The 12,956-nt window shown below is 32.7% G+C and overlaps 1 non-coding gene across 1 annotated transcript; it reads left to right on the plus strand.

Moving 5' to 3' along the window:
• Nucleotides 1-11,704: 11,704 nt before the first annotated feature.
• TRNAS-AGA (transfer RNA serine (anticodon AGA)) lies at nt 11,705-11,786 on the plus strand. Its single transcript has one exon. It is a non-coding gene; the product is annotated as a tRNA-Ser (tRNA).
• Nucleotides 11,787-12,956: the final 1,170 nt, after the last annotated feature.

Below are 12,956 nucleotides of genomic sequence, written 5' to 3' on the forward strand. Positions count from 1 at the left end.
TTGCTTAATTTTCGGAAAGAAAACTAATCTGATCCCTGGTTTTCTTCAAACTAGGTAATTGGATGTTTTTCCTATGGTTACCCTGAGGCATTTAAGTAAAGTTGGTATTCTTGATCATTCTATATGAATTCAACATATAAGAAAATTTTAAGCCTTTCTGCATGAAAGAATACTTCATCTAAATATTGTGGACGAATGCTTGACGCTGAAAAGGGAAAGATATTTACTTGTCAGTTTTTTCCTTTAAGCCATAAAATTAGTCCTAAAAAGATTCATGTAGTGAAACAATCTTTTTCATATATGTATTATATTATATAAGGAAATCTAATACTGTATGGATATTGGGGCATCAAGAAAATTGTGTTACATCAATTAGTCTAATTATGGCAAAAATACACAGCACCACAGACAAACTGCATATATAAGGTTAAGTTAACAAGTTAGATTATAAAAATATTCACATTTAAATTGCTTAAAATGAAGTGCAATATATAATTTACGTTTAGGTAAGGTATTTAAACTTGAGGAATAACTTTTTTTATAGGTTAATCACCTTCCAGACAATTTCAATCTTCGGCATGTTGCATAGACAACTACCACCACTGCAGCCAACACACACATTGGTACAGTTAAGTCCATATTATCTGCATTCACAAGTTTTTATCTTGCAGTCTGACCTGCAAGAGCATTTGATAATCTTTAAAAGCGATTTTGGTGCAATTTGAATACCTGTCATGAGTTGTACAAGATACCTTTTGATAACTTGTCAACTCTATTCACGTGGTTTCAGATAGTTCTTTCCTATCCATTCTTGAATTGGATATTATATACGAATGGTATGATACTTTGCTGGATTGGTTTTTGTTGTGAGCTATTTGTGTTCTGCATCAATATAGTTGAATTTTCACAGAATGTATTATAGCGGAGAATATCCAGGTTTCTTTGCTGTAACCAAAAAATTTTGCCAGAGTAATTTCTCTGGCCTTCTCCGTTTCAGAAAGAGTTGCTAATTGGCTAATCTCTCTTAAGCTTTACTTTTCTTCAGGACATCTTAGTGTGTATGTGGAAAATTTCCCTACAAAATATTAATGCCTTAGGCATTTTGGATTTTCAGTATGTCCCAGGCATAACCATATGTTTTGGAAGACACTTTTTTCCAAGGTTTTGCTGATAGAGTTCTATTGTATGTCTTTCCATGGAAGATTGGAAGAACCAACACATTGGTGTCATCATCTACAGCAAATGGTGGTGCTTATATAGAGGACCTAGCCTAATTGCAACTTCAACATCTTCCTTACCACAAGAAGTGAGGCATACTCTGGCTTGCAACTTGCTGCTTAATAGGTGGATGAATTGCGGCTTATTGGCGGCTTCCATTTGACAGAAATAAGTCTTTGCTATTGAAAATAATTTCTTCCATTAAGTTGACCTTTGCACTTGAAATGAACTTGATTTTTGGTAGTTGGTTGGTCTGGATACCCACCAATTCAAAAATTGCATTTTTGTTGAAGTTTCTTTACCCATGCTCTACATTTATATTTCATAAAAATCTATGCGAATTTTCCTTCAACCACGGTTTTGTTTGGATTAGAGAACCTCCATTCAAGATGAATTGGATATCACTATCAAGCAAATGATGTACTTCCTCATCTGTTAGCTTCCAGGGGACATCCATTAAAACTGGTTTGGATGCTGAACGGAGAAAACGGCTGGATTCAAAGAGGATTGGAGGAATGCTGTATAATTCGTAATGGAATGCTTACATCAATTTGTGGGTCAATTCAAATAGATTCTTATTCAGTAGTCAAGTGGGATGAAATATTCATTATGACGACTTTATCTGTCTTTTTAAGGATTAAATCATCAAGAGGTTTCCCTTTTATGGAGTAGAATATATCCTATCCAACCTCTCTCAGTGCACACACACAGACTTTCTTATTAGAACCAGTCACAGTGTTGCGTAAAGTACATATTATCCTCAGTAAATGTATTCTCATCTTCAAGGTAAACAGCAATTTGTTTCAGATTCCTTGTATCATGGTTTTATTTAGGTGTTCCCTTAGCCTTATTCTGTTTACCAGTGAGAAGTTTCACTCTAGAAAAATCCTGCATTCGCTTTGTGGTCGATTGATCTCGGCTGTTTTACTGAGGAGGTTACTGCTGGGGTTGAGCACCGCAAGGGAGTGGTCCACTAGCTCGGCTGACGCTCTAATGCACATCTCTTGAGATGATACTAGAACAGAAACCAGACATCATTAACCTTTAATTCCAGTGCAAGTGGGCACAGACAGTAGCCACACTACTTGTTGTTTATCATGCATTCTGTGGTCATATGTTAGGACTCCCTGTATTTCAAACTTCTCATGGGGACTTGAGAGTATGAGATCATGTGACTACCCAGCCCAATCTCTTATTTCTACAAACAACACGAAAACCACTCTCAAAGCAATGATGAATTTCAGGATGTGTGGTGTTTAGCTATAATATTTGTTGAATGTACAGTTTGACTGACTTTATGTACTAGTTGTGACCTGGTGCAGCAAAGAAGTTTAGTATAGCACATAATTCAAAGCCTCAAGAGATAATTTCCTATTCTATCAGCTCTGATGAACTCCTTTAAAATAGGTACCATTTGTGCATACAAAATCATAATCAAGTATATAAAAGATCTTCCTTATCAGATTTCCCCCATGGTTGACATGGCAACGTGTGTCATAAAGAGGTACCGCAAGGATTTTCCCCCTTCTTGTACAGCTTGATGGCATTCAAATTTACTAGAAATTTAGTAGGCTCCACCGATTCCTTCAAGTTAAATTTTTTGTGTTTATTTACATAGGCTACTACCTAAACGTTTCCTATGAATTTTTTTTTGGTAAATTTTTTTTTATCAAGTGCTAATAATTTGTAAATTTCTTGGGTTTAATGCTGTATTGAATAGTATTGTTTGTGATGTGCATGCAATTACGTCGTCTGCAGCATAAATATTAATACGCTCCCTCTTGTAAAGCAAATATTATTACATAGGCTCTTGGGGATCATATGCCTTGGCAAGATAAGGAGACAAGTCGTTTTCATGGGTTATTCTATGCTCCTCTGCATGGAATCGCGTTCTTCAACAGCTAGATAATTTAGAACAATTAAAGAGCGAGGACACTATAATTGTTTCTCGTACAGATTTTGATTCTGCTTCTACCTTCAATTTTCTTTCCAAGAAATTATTTTTAAAATTCATGATGTAGTTTTTACAAGGTGATTGAGGGATGTGACAGTCTGGTAGTTTTTATTTTCGTAAGAGATGATAACTCACAGCCGTATGATTGAACCTTGCTAGTAGTCTCTGAAAAAAAAAAAACGCTGCTCTGAGTGGTCTCATGACGTGAAAAAGGATGGTTTATTACTCCTCTAGTTCATGTGTTTCCTCTGTGTCACTCGAGTTGTTAGGTACAGTAAATAGTTTGTTTTACATCACGCAAATGAAAAGAGAATAGTTTATGCATATTTTTTTTTTTCAAAATTGTGTTAACAGGTAGTTAGTTTTAATTAAATTCATGTGTTTCCTCTGTGTCACTCGAGTTGTTAGGTACAGTAAATAGTTTGTTTTACATTACGCAAATGAAAAGAGAATAGTTTATGCATATTTTTTTTTCAAAATTGTGTTAACAGGTAGTTAGTTTTAATTAAATTCTTTGAGATCAGTAATCTAATGGTATGGAACTTATGTCTGAAGCAAGAAAAAAAATGTGTGACCTAAAAGAAACTGATAGACCTGATTATTAAATTGAGAGGCATACCATTTGAATAGTGCAGTCCAAACGCTACTGATTCTCATAGTATTGACAAAAGAAAAATGTTTGGCATTTGCCACAAAACTACTTGAGGTAAGCGTCTGTTCCTTCTAGTTTGATTGAGCTATCAGAGGTAGTGCCTTGGTAAATAACCTTTTCGGCTGAAAAATCTAGAGAGACGTCACGGTAGAGCTTTGTCGGTATCCAACAAGCCATACGTGAAGACGTAGATTCAATGCAATCAGGGAGATAAAAGATGATGAGGGCACTAAATGCTAGAGTAGGCTAATATGTGTATCTTAAAATGGAGTAACTGTGTTATTAAATGCTCTAAAAACCTTTCAACATCTTTGCAAAGTATAAAACCTGATTTAACGATTAATACTATATCATTAAATGGGATCCCATAGATGTGCAATGTTTCATTCAAAATGACACAGGTGATTCTTTTTTCTTTGGGTTTTATCACTTCTAGTTTTTCGATTTTCCTATTCTAAATCTAAGGCAACCTCGCGCTTTTATAATTGTTTTTAGGAATTAGGTTTGCATTATTGAGAATATGCCATGATGAAGTTACTATTGTTACAAACCTAATTGCAACCTTAGTGGGGAAAATGTTACAAGCTTAAGATCCCCTGTAAGAAAAGTAGCCCATTGCTGAAATTGATAGTTAAGTAAGGTTAAAAAAGTAAAGAATTTGTAAAAAAAAAAAATATAACAAATTAATGTAAATAACAATCTTCCCTACAGTATATAATGAAGAGCAAGTATTTGGCTAAATGATATATATATATATATATATATATATATATATATATATATATATATATATATATATATATATATATATATATGTATATATATATATATATATATATATATATATATATATATATATATATATATATATATATATATATGTATATGTATGTATATATAATGTGATCTGAGACAAGGGTGTATTATGTTTTTGTAGCCTTTGAACATCTTTATTGATTATATAAGAGACCAGGTAAAGGGCAGTGAACGAGGTATGTAGTTTTGGAGAAGAAAAGTATTTTAGAATGGAATTGAAGAGGAATGGTTGAGTTTGTCGAGGATACTCTGTTGGTTAAGGACTGTAGAAAAAAAAATACAGAAACTGTCAAACGTTTGAATTTGTGTGCACGAAACAGTTGTATAGCACAGTAACTGTTAACATGGGCTGAGAGGGAAGGGCAAGAACACCTGGATTGTCTGCCTTTTGAATGTTTTGACCATTTCTGGTGAGTTTTACCCATGTAATGATGGCAATGAAAAGATATAGGTACCTCAATAACCACGCCTAATGTAAAGCCCAATATAAAATTCCTCAATACCAGTATTATAAATATAACATGAATTATATGAAAACATTATATCGCAGAAAAACTTTGTGACCCTCACATCTCGTTCTGGGAACAATTTGACCCACGCATCATTGCCATTCCTGTGGAAATAAGAAATTTTAGAAAATGTGTACAAGAGTAAAGTAATGATATTAAATGTAAACAAGGCAATATTATAAAGGATAAGAAGATAGATAGAAGTGGGTGATTCGTTTAAGTATCTCGGAGGAAGTAAGATGAGCAAGAAAGCTAGCAAGGCGTGTGGAAAAGTTTTCGACGAGATTTATGTCCTATGACAACCATGGTGTGAATGTATGAAATTATTGCTGAACCAACTCTCCACAATATAAGTGATATAGGGAAGTTGAATATGAATAAAATGGAAAAGGTTGAAGCTGCTGATATGAGCCGTTAGCGAAGGATATATGGTGTAAGAAGAAATGATTGGGTGAGACGCCAAAAAAAAGATTAAAAGTTTGATATGGGTGAAAGTATGGATCAAACTTATTTAAGATCGTTCGATCATGGGGTAAGGTTGGATAGCAGTTGTTTATTGATGATGTATAATCCGGAACTTAGAAGATATAGGCTTGAGGAAGGTTTGAAAACTGTGAAAGATGTATTTATTGGAAAGTAGAGGCCTTGATGTCCAGGAAAGTTGATCCTGCTCGTAGGATACGATGTACAGTAATGTCTTGTGTGCTTATTGCTGATACACTCTCTCTTCTATATAATAAAGAGCAAGTGTCTGGCTACACATAAACATACACACACTCACACACACACACACACACATATATATATATATATATATATATATATATATATATATATATTCTTACGAAGCTGGCCTAGCTTATGGTAAATAGTTTATCAATTTACTTTATTTTTGTTTTCATATATGTATTGAAGGGAGCTAGGACAATTCACCGTAAACAAATTTGCCGTAGGACAATTGATTGTAAGACTTTTTGCCGTAAGAAAACTTTCCGTACGGATATTTTGCCGCAAGGACATTTCGCCGTAAAATGTATATTATAGTTTTTAGCTTATTTCTTTTAGAGATCAATGTAACTATATTCATATAGTTATCTTCAAGTATAGTTATCTTCAAGTATATTTATCACTCTTCATTGATTTTCATGTATTCATTTAATTGTAATTATATATAAGAAAAGGATAAAAAAAATGAAGACCACGCACTTTATTTAAAAAGTGTTCTTAAAGAAAATTCAAAGCTAAAAATCATGAAGTTCATAGCAATTGCTCGTATATAATGTTTTTTTTTTACATTTTGATCATAACCTCTGACAATACTAAGTATGCGCTTATAAACATTTTTGTATTGTTTCTTGACTGCTGTTTCACCTCTTTCTGGATCGATTATCTTCTTTTTAGAAAGATATTCTTCATTTTTCAATACATTTATGAGTTTCCATAAATTTGGATGCGTATTGGTCACAGATGCTTAAAGCGCATTATGGAACTCTTCTTCTCCATTGTTGGTATTAGCCATCTGATCTAGGGTTCTTTGATGAACATTCCAAAGTTCGATAGGAAAAGTTGGAGAAACTCTTCGACGACGAGGTCCCCTCCCTTTCTCTCCCCCAATGTAACGAGTTTCAAAATATGCAACTAGTTCTTGTGGTAAGTCATCGTCATCAACCAACTCTATAAATGCATCAATGATGTCTGAAGGCGGTATGAATGCAAGTGCCATAAGGCACTTGACATTTGTATTAAAAGCACAATCACTTTGATATCAAGCCTTAAGCCCAATATCTGTCACTTTTCTGTAAACATTCTTACAGAAATGAAAATAACAGCCTGTTACATTTGCAGAAGGGAAAATGTCAGAAAAACTTAAAAAAACTTGCTAGTTCGAAATCAATCATTAGATTTTCAGGTTCTAGGGACTCTAGTAAATCTTTAACCTTTTGAAAAAAACGTATTGTAAGATTCCTTAGTCTTATTCGGATTCTTGTTCTTGGAATAGGAGGAGCCTTTTCTTCTTTTTGTCAACGTCTTCTTATGTTTCTTGACAAATTTGAAGTTGATGGCATAAGAGAGCGTCCTGTATTTTCTAATTCTTCGCATGCAGCACCAATCAAAGATCTTGAAGCTAGCTGGGATTTCAGTGCATTTTCTTTCATATGTGCTATTGTTTTTTGCATTTTATGTTTACTTGGGTTCGCTGGATGGGTATGCTCACTTACAGTTTTACAGATTGAATTCTCTTATATATTCCGTCTTGTATGTACTCTTGCTTTGCAGTTTTTTTTTTCAACACACTTCCAATAAACCTTGCCTCCATATCCTCTTTCTTGCCTGTAAATGAAGTTGGAATCATCTACGAGCTTATCACAACCTCTGGTGCTTTTGATAGTGCACGACGTCGTAGGGGTTTAAGTTTCAACTGATAAAAGTAGATAATACAAAGGTTTAAGATAAAAAAAAAAAAAAAATATGGTAAAGTACCGAATTTGTAATGACCTCATTTAAACATTTTACGACGGGTGTCAAAATTTATAACGATCCTCTCTCTCTCTCTCTCTCTCTCTCTCTCTCTCTCTCTCTCTCTCTCTCTCTCTCTCTCTCTCTCTCTCTCTTCATTCTTTTTTTTAATCTATACATGACAAAACATATACATTTTACGGCGAAATGTCCTTGCGGCAAAATATCCGTACGGCAATTTTTCTTACGGCAAAATGTCTTACAATCAATTATCCTACGGCAAATTTGTTTACGGAAAATTGTCCGGTCTCCGTATTGAAGAGGTGAATAGCCAGGTCTTGAGATGAGTTCCTCTCATGTAGGTGTAAGTTTATGTAAATTGCGTAAGATTTTCATCGTAAATTTATTTGTATGCATCATTTAAGTCAGTATATGAAAATTTACGTTATGATATAAGAATTAACTTTTTATTTCACGTACTTTATTACAGTCATGCGTAAACTGTTAGGAGTGTTATGTGATCCATACGAGATATGAACAAGGGCTTATGTAAATGTTTTTATATTTTTATGAGGTATTGTGACATGTTTGTGAGAAAATACGCAATTCTTATATGTGTCACGTGCTTTGGAAGGTTCTCGATAACAGTAGTGTTAGATCTTATTTTTTTTTCTTTATTTTGAGGACAAAGGGTGGGCGGAGCTAGGTGAGAGAATCTTCTCACGGTTGCGTTGGTATGCGTACGAGATTTGCCTGAAACCAAGGTTCGTCTCCCTGAATTTTTATCTAGTTTATAATTCTGTTGACGCCCTTAGGACAACCCCCAAGCTTCCAGATCTCGGACCTAGAATCTTCTGGAAGTAGCTAATTCATATATAAGCGCCCCCAGGGATGCATGAGGCAGAAGAGAAGCAGCCATCCTGTGAAAGAGCCAAAGTGCCCCCCCCCCCCCTCTCTCTCTCTCTCTCTCTCTCTCCAAGTGTCTATAGTGTGCCCTCTTCAAAGTGATTTTGTGCCCCAAAGTAAATCTTGTATTGAAACGATACAAAAGTCGAAAAAATTGATTTTAATTTTATTGTGTTGTGGTGAGTGTTAGCATTGTGTAAATTTTTGTAACTGGCCCTGTACAAGTAAATACATGAAGTTAGTAAGTTTATCAGTTACTTTATGAAACTTCTATAAGAGTTTAAGCATTAGAGTGTAATTATTTCTTTTGTCTTAGTCTAAGGTTTTATTCAGATTTAATATTTCGAGTCAAGTGATTATATAATTTTAGAATGTAAACATTCTTTTTGTCTTTATCTAAGTCATGTTCAGACTTAATATTTCGAGTGATTTAATTTTGTTTTTATGTAAATTCTTTCAGTGTTTTAATTTATATAGACTATATTTATTTTTGTAAAGAATGCATTATTTCAATCACCAGTTTTTATTTCATACTCGCTCTTATCCTGTTAAAAGAATTGAAGCAAGAGGTGGTTTTAAATATATCTTAAGAATAATCACACAGTTTTGTTTTGAGTGTACTGTACTTAAGAGACCTTTAGATATTCAGTGTTTTATATACTGCTGTCTGGGAGTTATATAACTGTCTCGGAGCTTGGGTATTGATATTTTCCACTGATAACAGATTTAATGTAAAAACAAACGGGTGACTTTGGAACTCGAAAGGTTGTATATATATATATATATATATATATATATATATATATATATATATATATATATATATATATATAAAATATATATGTTTGGTTCCCAGACAAGGGACCATAGTATAATAATATACTACTGTATATACTGTATATATATATATATATATATATATATATATATATATATATATATATATATATATATATTATATATACATATACATACATATATACATATATATACATATAACATATATACATACACACATATATATATATATACTGTATGTGTGTATGTATATATGTTATATGTATATATATGTATATAGCCTATGTATGTATGTATATATATATATATATATATATATATATATATATATATATATATATGTATGTATATATAATGATATTTATATATGTGTATATATATATATTATATATAATGCATATATGTGTATATATAAATATATATATACATATATGTGTATATATAAATATATATATACATATATATATATATATATATATATATATATATATATATATATATATATATATATATATTAATTATTTCTTTCAGGCTACGCCCATTAGCATTGCCAGTCGTATATCAACTCGGTCTCCCTCGTCCCTCTGTTAGGGTGGAGACAGAGTAGTCATACCTTGCTGAGAGGGGTTGTAGTTAGGAAATGGTGTGGGTGGCAAGAGTTGCATATGTGTGTGTGTGTGTGTATATTTATCTGAATATTTAGCTGTCATTTTTGATGGGGTGCATACACTAGGATGAAGAGATATATGAAGCAACTAATGTTGTGGAAGTTTTGCTGCTCGTGTTTCGTCCAGGATTCAGTTGTTACGGTAAACGTCCTAATTTCCTAATTTGAAAAATTATGAATATATATATATATATATATATATATATATATATATATATATAAAACAGCACCAGAAATATTTTACCTTTGTCGAAAATAGTTTTATTAATGGAACTGGTTTTACAAGCATTATCAAGTACAGTAATTATGTGCGTTTCATCATATAGAACCTATGTAAACCGGAGTTGATAGCTTATCTATCCAATGGTACTTGAATTCGTTATAGAAAGGCTGAATTAAAGTACATTAATTTTTGTTGTTTAGCGTTTTGATACTATATCCCTTATCATACTAGCTCCGGTATAGCATTTAGCTCATAGGGTAATTATACTAGAGACTGTTTTGAGAAAACTACGTCATTGCAAGTTAACAATCACACTAATGGAAACAAAATAGTTAGTTGAATAAGGTCATTGTTAAGTTTCAAGACTCCTTCGTTTTCAAAATGATTTTGGATTTCGTTCCACTCGGCGAGGGAGACTTTCTCTGTAAATGCTGTGGTATGGGGATGCACTGAAAAACTTGACACAACAAAATTATTTGATATTTCGTACCCATTCCCATCTAATGGGATTACAATGGTGAATTTAAATTGCATTAGCGTTTTCTTAAGAATTTCCTCATTATAGTAATACTATTGAGATAAGCTCTCATGTGGTTAAAAAGCATTTGAAGGAATTTCAAAGAATTAATCTCTCTCTCTCTCTCTCTCTCTCTCTCTCTCTCTCTCTCTCTCTCTCTCTCTCTCTCTCTCTCTCTCTCTCTCTCTCTCTCTCTCTCAAAATACATATCCTCATATCGCTATATTGTCTTATTTATTTAGATATCAATCTATCAAGTGTTTTCTTTAATGTCTTTTTCCAAGCAGTTTGGTATGTTACCGTGAACGCTGATTCCTGTTTTTTAAGGAATCACCGACCCGAATGCTTTGAACCTTCAAAACTCTTTGGAGCTTTTATTATGCGATGATTTAGTAGATCTGAAGTGTAAACGGTTTATAGAAGTTCACAAAAATATGGATATTTTCATAGAAAACTCTTTTCGAATCTTACCTTAGATAAAGGTGGCATATGCAATTGCCAAGGTTTGATGTAACAACTACCTAATCGACCTTTTCTAAATACACGCTGGACATAACAATTTTTTCCCACCGCTGCTCTATTCCAGTCGACTAATTTTTTTTTTTCCTGATTTTATAGACAGCAGTCTAACCTGATTTGGGTAGGCCTACGATTCACCATAATATTTTCCGAACCTGTCTGGCTAAGGTTCTAGGAGCATTAATACTACTCCAAGCTAAGATCCTTCCCCCGACTCTCCAAAGATACGCCACCAGGGAATCTGGGACTGGAAATGGCGTCAGAGCTGTCAACTATTTTTGCCAAAAGAAATGTGTATATTAGGCTACTCTGGTATTATTTTTTTAATGCACTCATATAACTTGAAAGAAGATTTACAGTTCATCAAGATCAGACTTCAATATGTAATGGTTTCTTCCCTAAATTAATTGATTGCATTAAAGGATTTGGTACATGACACCAAGTGCACCTACTTCAGGTAAATAGAGTGCAGTGATGGCCGAGTGGTTAAGGCGTCTGACTAGAAATCAGATGGGATCTTCCCGCGTAGGTTCGAATCCTACTCACTGCGAGGATGTATTTTGAACTTTGAGTTAGGGTAGATTTTAGTTTTCCTTGCCATTCCGTCTTGTACTAATACCACATGCAGATTTTCATTACAAAATGAATTTATGTTTTTACATATTACTGAAATATTAATTTTCTTGTAACTTGTGAACTGGTTAAACAAAAACAGGTTTCACACGTAAAAATAAGATTAATGTAAGCACAAATTGTAATTACCGTTTTTAAATTTTGTTAAAGGGCACTGTAGAAGAAAAATAAATACTAATCATATGTATAAAGATCGATATTATTATTATTATTATTATTATTATTACTAGCTAAGCTAAATTTACAACCCTAGTTGGAAAAGCAGGATGCTATAAGTCCAAGGGCTTCTGAAATTTTGACCAAAAGTAGATTATACAATATTAAGTACCCAATAATAAGTTTATCTGGGATTGTGCTACCCTCCAACATAAGGGCAGTTCTTTTTCTTCTGTATTCATGTCCATGGATTAGAATAAAGAACCAATTATTTGAGGAATAAACAAAATAAGATTGGTAATATCTATTAATGTTCCTTCATTATAGCATTCAATAGTAAAGTACATTAAAACATTTGAACAGTGCATTTTAAGATTATGCAATTCAGTTTGACAGTTGCTGACCAAGGGAAATATATCACACTGGAAAAAGGCCGTCATTGGCAATTGTATAATCGCATTCGCCATTTAAACTACAACATGATAAAGACCATGAACTTGGGAGGTATTTTCTTCTAATTGCTTAAAACTTCTGAGTTGAGAAAGCCTTAAATATAAGGTATAATAAGAGAGCTTGAAACTGCATGCATTATATATATATATATATATATATAATATATACAATATATATATATATATATATAATATATATATATAATATATATATATATATATATATATTCATTCTTATGAAGCTGGTCTAGTATAGAGTAAATACAGCAGTTTATTTATGATTTTATTTATATTTCATTTGTGCATCGAAAAGATGAATAGCCAGCCCGTAAAATGAGTTCCTCTTGTTTAGATTTAAGTATACTTTGTAAATTATGTAAGACCTTCGTTGTTAATTTCATTGTATTCTTTATTCAAGTTATATGTAAATTTACGTGATTTTTAAGAATTTATTTTTTTATTTCACGTATTTTTGTTAC

Source organism: Palaemon carinicauda, chromosome 22 (assembly GCF_036898095.1).
Source record: "Palaemon carinicauda isolate YSFRI2023 chromosome 22, ASM3689809v2, whole genome shotgun sequence".
In the NCBI taxonomy this organism is placed as follows: Eukaryota; Metazoa; Arthropoda; class Malacostraca; order Decapoda; family Palaemonidae; genus Palaemon; species Palaemon carinicauda.